At 47.9% G+C, this 6,019-nt stretch overlaps 1 protein-coding gene across 1 annotated transcript in view; it reads right to left on the reverse strand.

Annotated features, from left to right (window-relative positions):
- FIGNL2 (fidgetin like 2) overlaps window positions 1-5,676 on the reverse strand; it is a 52,678-nt gene extending 47,002 nt beyond the window's left edge. Inside the window, exon 1 of the mRNA XM_043967749.1 lies at window positions 5,485-5,676. The gene's annotated coding sequence lies outside the window, so the exon portion shown is untranslated. The remainder of the gene's footprint in view (window positions 1-5,484) is intronic.
- Between the last annotated feature and the right edge of the window lie 343 nt (window positions 5,677-6,019).

Here is a 6,019-nt window from a genome sequence, read left to right on the forward strand (position 1 = left end):
TGAGAATATTCTGAAGGCTAAACAAAAAGTTCAGTGGGGTCAACATGTTGTATTTTTAGTTCACTAGTACAACTCAATTAGAAATTATAACATAGGCTTTATAACATATTTACTAATGTCTGTCCATATATACCTACTGACATGATTTTGAGTCTAAGAAATTGAAACAGATAGAGTGACTCATAAACAATACTTATCTCAGTTGACAGAAGCTGAGGAAATTTTACCAACTAGTTATGACTTCAGCTTAGAAGAATTCTATCAGAAATAAACAAAGGTTCGATGTCCAAGTTTATTATCAAGAACTATAACAGGTAACAGGGCTTTGCTGAGAAACCTCGGGATTGAAGGAACCCACCACAAATAGGACATATGGATATGTTTCAAGTTTCTGAGAGACTGGATGACTTGCCAGTATATAGAATAGCATTAGAAAGTAGTGGAGATGGGACAGCTAGGTGGCACAGTGGATAGAGCACTGGCCCTGGATTCAGGAGTACCTGAGTTCAAATCCGGTCTCAGACACTTAACACTTACTAGCTGTGTGACCCTGGGCAAGTCACTTAACCCCAATTGCCTCACTAAAAAACAAAAAAAAGAAAGTAGTGGAGGTTCTGTAAAATACAAGTCATTTAAACCATCAATTGCCTATTTTAGAGTCAGCTGGACTCCCTGAGAATCTGGAAGAAAGTAAGGATGAGCAACTAATTAAGAGGTATTTGAGGAGAAACTGTCCACAAGTTATAACTGGATATTCCGAGTTAGAACATATACCTCAGAAAGGTATGCTTCTACTGAGGTTGAAACCATGTCCACAAATACAATAACCTTGGTCTGGACTAAAGAGGTTCAGACAAAGCTCAAATCCAGTTTAGACAAAGTAGGGGAAGAGAGGATATATTGGCAGTAATTTCCCTGACAAAACTTCCTTTATAGAGAGAGAGCTCTAAGGTGGAGAATGAGAGGAAAGGGAACCAATGTGCAAAGCTTAAATATAAGGAAAAGTAGTATATAAATTCGGGTATTCATACAGAAAGGTAGAGAGATCACAAAGAACCATCACCATTTGACCTCTGGCTAAGCTAAACTTATATTATAGAAACAGGAGAAACAGATAGTCATGGAGTTAGATGTAGTTCCTGTTGACATTTATGTTTTACTTTTTTATGTGTAAATATAGTGTCATGAATATATTATTTTGGTAACTTATTATAATTATTAGTACACCATTTTAAAATTGTATTTAATTATTATTATAATTGATGGTCTTATATTGTTTTTCTCTTTATCTGAAATAGCTTATCAAGTGGCACTTTGCATTATATAATATTTGTATCCTATGCATGTCTAATATTAATGGGTATTTCACATACACACCAAATTATTTCAGGGGACTAAAAAAGTTTTGGCCATGTGGAGAATATAACACTAGCTCCAATAGTCTTCCACCAAGACAATAACTACGATTTCTATATCTTTAAACAGATTTTGGAATCTTGCTACAGTGAGAATTGAACTTTCATTTCTTGAGAAGTCAGTGGTGTGAAAGAGTTTTAACTTTGGACCATAAGACTCTGTGAAGAAATAAAGAGTTTAAGTATCATCTATAAAGAGATTGAGGTTTAACTGTCATCTGTAGAGATATGAAGGTTTAACTAACATCTGTGAGGAAACAGTGAGATTGTCATCCTGAAGCTACCTGTTATATCTGGAGAGAGACTGAAAGAACCAAGAGAAAGTACTGATTTCCTGAAAGGAGTGGGTTTAGTTCTTATATTGTAAAATAAATAAGAGAATTCTTGAAATACTTTGGATTATCTTGGGTCAGAGTGGTGAGACTGTGATCCAGAAGTGAAGTCAAGAATAACAATAATGCTTGAGAAATTGCTCTATGATCTTCCTCATAGCTAAAACACTGTAAATAATTATGTCTTTGTTATTATTGGTTTCATTGTTAATAAACTGCATAATTGGCAACTGATATTTATTTAAGCCTAAAAGAGTTGGCGTTTGAGACATATTAAGAGAAAATGTTTCTCTAGTTTATTAATTAGAAATGTTGGGAATTGGAACTCAACTGATTGCTTAATTAGTGAGGCTGAGATTTTTATAATTGATAAAAAATATACAAACATATCCCCCAGTTACGAGTCAATTAAGAGGCATAGTGATGGCCACCCTCTATAGACTACACATGAGTGTGACTGATCTTAAAACCCAGTTACACAAAAAGTACATGTTGTCTCATACTTGAAAGCAGGGAATTTCTATTTCCATCACATAGCATGGTGCCTGCCACAGAGTGGGTGCTTAATAAATGCTTGCTTGATTGACCGTCACAGTAGGAAGAACACTGGATATAGGTAGGGCAAGATATATAGCTTTTAATCCTCATTTCAACACTTGCTACCTCTGTGACCTCTGAACCTTGGTTTCCCCATGTGTAAAATGAGGATAATATTACTTGCAATGCCTTCCTCAAAGAGTCATGAAGAAATGCCTGGCAAAACTTAAGAGCATTAGGGGGCAGCTAGGTGGTGCAGTAGATAGAGCACCAGCTCTAGAGTCAGGAGGACCTGAGTTCAAATCTGGCCTCAGACACCTGACACTTATTAGCTGTGTGACCCTGGGCAAGTCACTTAACCCTAATTGCCTCACCAAAAAATTAATAATAATAATAATAAACTTAAGAGTACCATGTTACAAATGTGATTTTCCTCACATAGAATGTCATCTAGTCTAGGAAGACTCGGAGTCCTAGTGATAATTCATGACTCACAAGCAAGGCCATCAAGTCCCCACTTACATACACACACATACCACTAATTCTAAATCCCTGCTCCACCCCCACATTAACGCCCAACCTCTATGTAATTGACCTGGCATCATGGAGATTTGGGGAGAGTGGTGCTGCCTCACATATAATACCAAGGCAGAGCTAAATTCATAGGAAATAATGTTTACTCCTGAGGTGGAGCATATGGAGGCTGTCCCTGAGGCTTCTGGGAAATATTTTTGGCACCGGAGGGGAAAGCATCATTTTTCTGTCTCTCCTTCCTGGTCATTCCAGTGGCTATGGGACATTGGAAGCAAGCAGCTCCTGAGGCACTTTCTGTAAGGGAGTCTGTTGCCCTTCCAGCTCAGATCCTCAGGAGGGTCACTGGGACCAATTCATCTCCAGTCTCTAGTGGCCAGGAGGAGTTTTCATTCAGAATCTCTGGCCGATATCTTCCTCCTTCCTTTCCCCTTCCTCTGCCCTCCCCGCCTCCCCCGCCCAGGGATTTGCTTCGGTAGGTCTTCCCCCTCCAGCCACAGGAAACTGTAACTAATTGTGGCCCGAAGCTCTGGTCTTCTAGCTCCTCTCCCTCAACCCTTCCTCATACAGTGGGCAAGGAGTTCAGGTACAGGCATGTAGGGATCCACATTGGAGGATACTTTTTTCCTAGAGTTGTGAGAGGGAGATTTAAAGGGGATTCCATCCTGAGGAAGGCCGCCAGCCTCTGGGCCTGGTGTTCAAGCCTCCTCCCCCTCCCTCCCAACAACCTCCTCCTTCCCTCCCTCCCCCCCTCCCTCCCTCCCAGCACTAGTCTTGGGACCCTCCAATCCTTGCCTGGGACAACAGCCCCTAGCCCAGCCACTGGCCACCGGCCACAGCAAAACACAACACAAACATTCTTCCATCCCCTATTCTCCAAATTAGGTCTCTATGGAGACAGGCGCAGGCAGCCTGACAGCCCCACAGCCTAATCCTGATTTAGTGACCATCCCTTTAACAGCCCACCCACCCCAGCAGCCTGGGCCCAGCTTCTCTCAGACCCTCCTTTTCTCTTCTCTTCTTCTCTTCTCTCATTTCCCAAGCCTTCTCCTTAGCTAGGTGGAGAGGACAAGGATCCAGAAAGACCCTAAAAGTGGAGCCCAGGATACAAGGCGGGGATGGGTGGGGAGAGAGACCCTCAGGAGTAAAGGGTTTTCTGCCCTTTGGCCAGATGGGGGTGGGGTGGAGACGATGTGACCTTTCTGATCAAAACTGATCCATGTAAAATGAGGGGGTTGGACTACATGACCTCCAAGGCCCAATAATAATAGTTCCCCTTTTCATAGCACTTTACCTATATTATGTCATTTTGTCCTCACAGCTGGGACATGAGTGCAGTTTTACCAATAAGGGTCGCAGAGCTAGTATGTGAAGTTAGATTCAAATGGAGGTCCTTGGGACTCCAAGTACAGCTCTCCAGCAACAGTGGCCTCCTGCCCCCCTTCCCAAGAGTCAAAGGACCTGGTTTGGGATAAATAGCCTCTGCTATTTATTAGCCTAGCAAATCACCTTCCTCTCATCTCTGGCTCAGTTTTCTCCTTTGTATAATCAAAGGCTCTGGTGATTAGATCATTTCTAAGGTGCTTTCTAATCATAACTTATGATGCCTTCTATGGTCCATATTTGGGGAGTTAAAGTGGCCACCTCCAGGGCTCAGATCTAGAGGAAGATCTCTGGGGGATCCGAATGGATCTCGAGGGTTCCCTGGTGCGTCATTGGGTGTCCACAGAAACCCTAAAAGCCTCAGAGCGCCTAGGTCTGATACTGCCTTTGGTGGAAAAGAGGCCTGGGGGGGGAAAAAAACCAGGGATCTTCTGCCCTTATAAATACTCTGCTCTCTCCTGAGCCTGGAGTGTGGGGCCAGGAGAGAGGAAACGAACTGCAAAGAACCAGCAGCCTCCAAATGTCCAAGGGGCACCAGGCAGGAGCCAGGAGGGGTTGGAGCGTCATTTAGGCAGTGGGGGCGGGGATGGACTGTGTTGGATAGTGCCTGCCTTATTCTGTCACTCGGGGAGGGGGTGGGTTAAGAACCTATCCAGCTCCGACATCTCCAAGCCTACTTACTGTTCCCCCCACCCCACATACATATACACGCGCACGCACGCACACACACACACACACACACACACACACACACACACACACACACAGAGGGGCCTCTGGACAAAGACCTGACCGGGGTGGGAGGGGCCAGAGGGCCAGCCCCTCAGCTCGCAGAACCCCGGCTGCTCCCTCTGAACCCGAGACCCCAAAGATCTCAGCCAGCCCGGTGGCCCCCAACCTTTGGCAAGCTCCTCCCCAGAGCCAGCTGCAAGTCAAGGGTGCAGCCGCGGACCCTACTAGGAAGGGGAAGCGGCCGGCAGAGTCCCGACGTGGGGACCGCCTTCCTCGGAGCAGTAGGTGACCCTGGGCTCCCAAGCACTAGCGCTGGCCTCCTCTGCCCTCCCGACCCCATGCCCTGGCTCGGCTGAGCAGTTCAGCCCTACCCCACCCACCCCAACCCGGCCCCGCCACTGTCCCGCTCTCGGACAATGCCTCCCGACTCCCCGCCCCGACCGATCACCCACTGTGCCTCGCCTGCTGCCCCTGCCCCCTGCCCGCTGCCCCCGTCCCCGCCTCAATCTGGTCCCGACCCCGGCCCGCAGCCCCCGACCCCGGCCCGCTCGTACCTCGGCATCCCGGCCCCAGTTCTAGGTGAGTGTGCGAGGGCCGGGGGGGCGTCCGGTACCGGGGCCGGGCCGGGAGCAGAGGCGCGGGCCAGGGACTGTGGGCCGGATCAGGGGGGCGGCGGCAGCGGCGGCGGGCCGACCGGCCGCGACGCTGACCATCCTGGGGACGCTGCTGCCGCTGCCGCTGCCGGGGCTGGGAGCGGGACTGGGCAGTGGGGGTGGCCGGACAAGGGGCGGCCCTGGCTCCCCCAGCAGGCAGGACCCCCCGCCCCCGCCCATCCTCCGCCCCTTTCCCCGCCCCCTCCCCCTTACCTTTACCCCTCCCTCCCCCAACTCCTTCCAACCCTTCACCCTCCTTCCTTTCCCTCTCCCCTCTCTTCCCTGCACTCCTTCCCTTCCCCCCTTCTCCCCGCCCTCTCTGCTCCCTCCCCTTAGTCTCTTCTTCCTTTCCGAACCTCCTTTCTTCTCTCCTTTCCTAACCTCTATCCCCCTCCCCCACCTCCCCAGGGCTCTCCCGGTCCCTCCTCCTTCCCTC

The sequence above is a fragment of the Dromiciops gliroides genome, chromosome 5 (genome assembly GCF_019393635.1).
Source record: "Dromiciops gliroides isolate mDroGli1 chromosome 5, mDroGli1.pri, whole genome shotgun sequence".
NCBI classification, from domain to species: domain Eukaryota; kingdom Metazoa; phylum Chordata; class Mammalia; order Microbiotheria; family Microbiotheriidae; genus Dromiciops; species Dromiciops gliroides.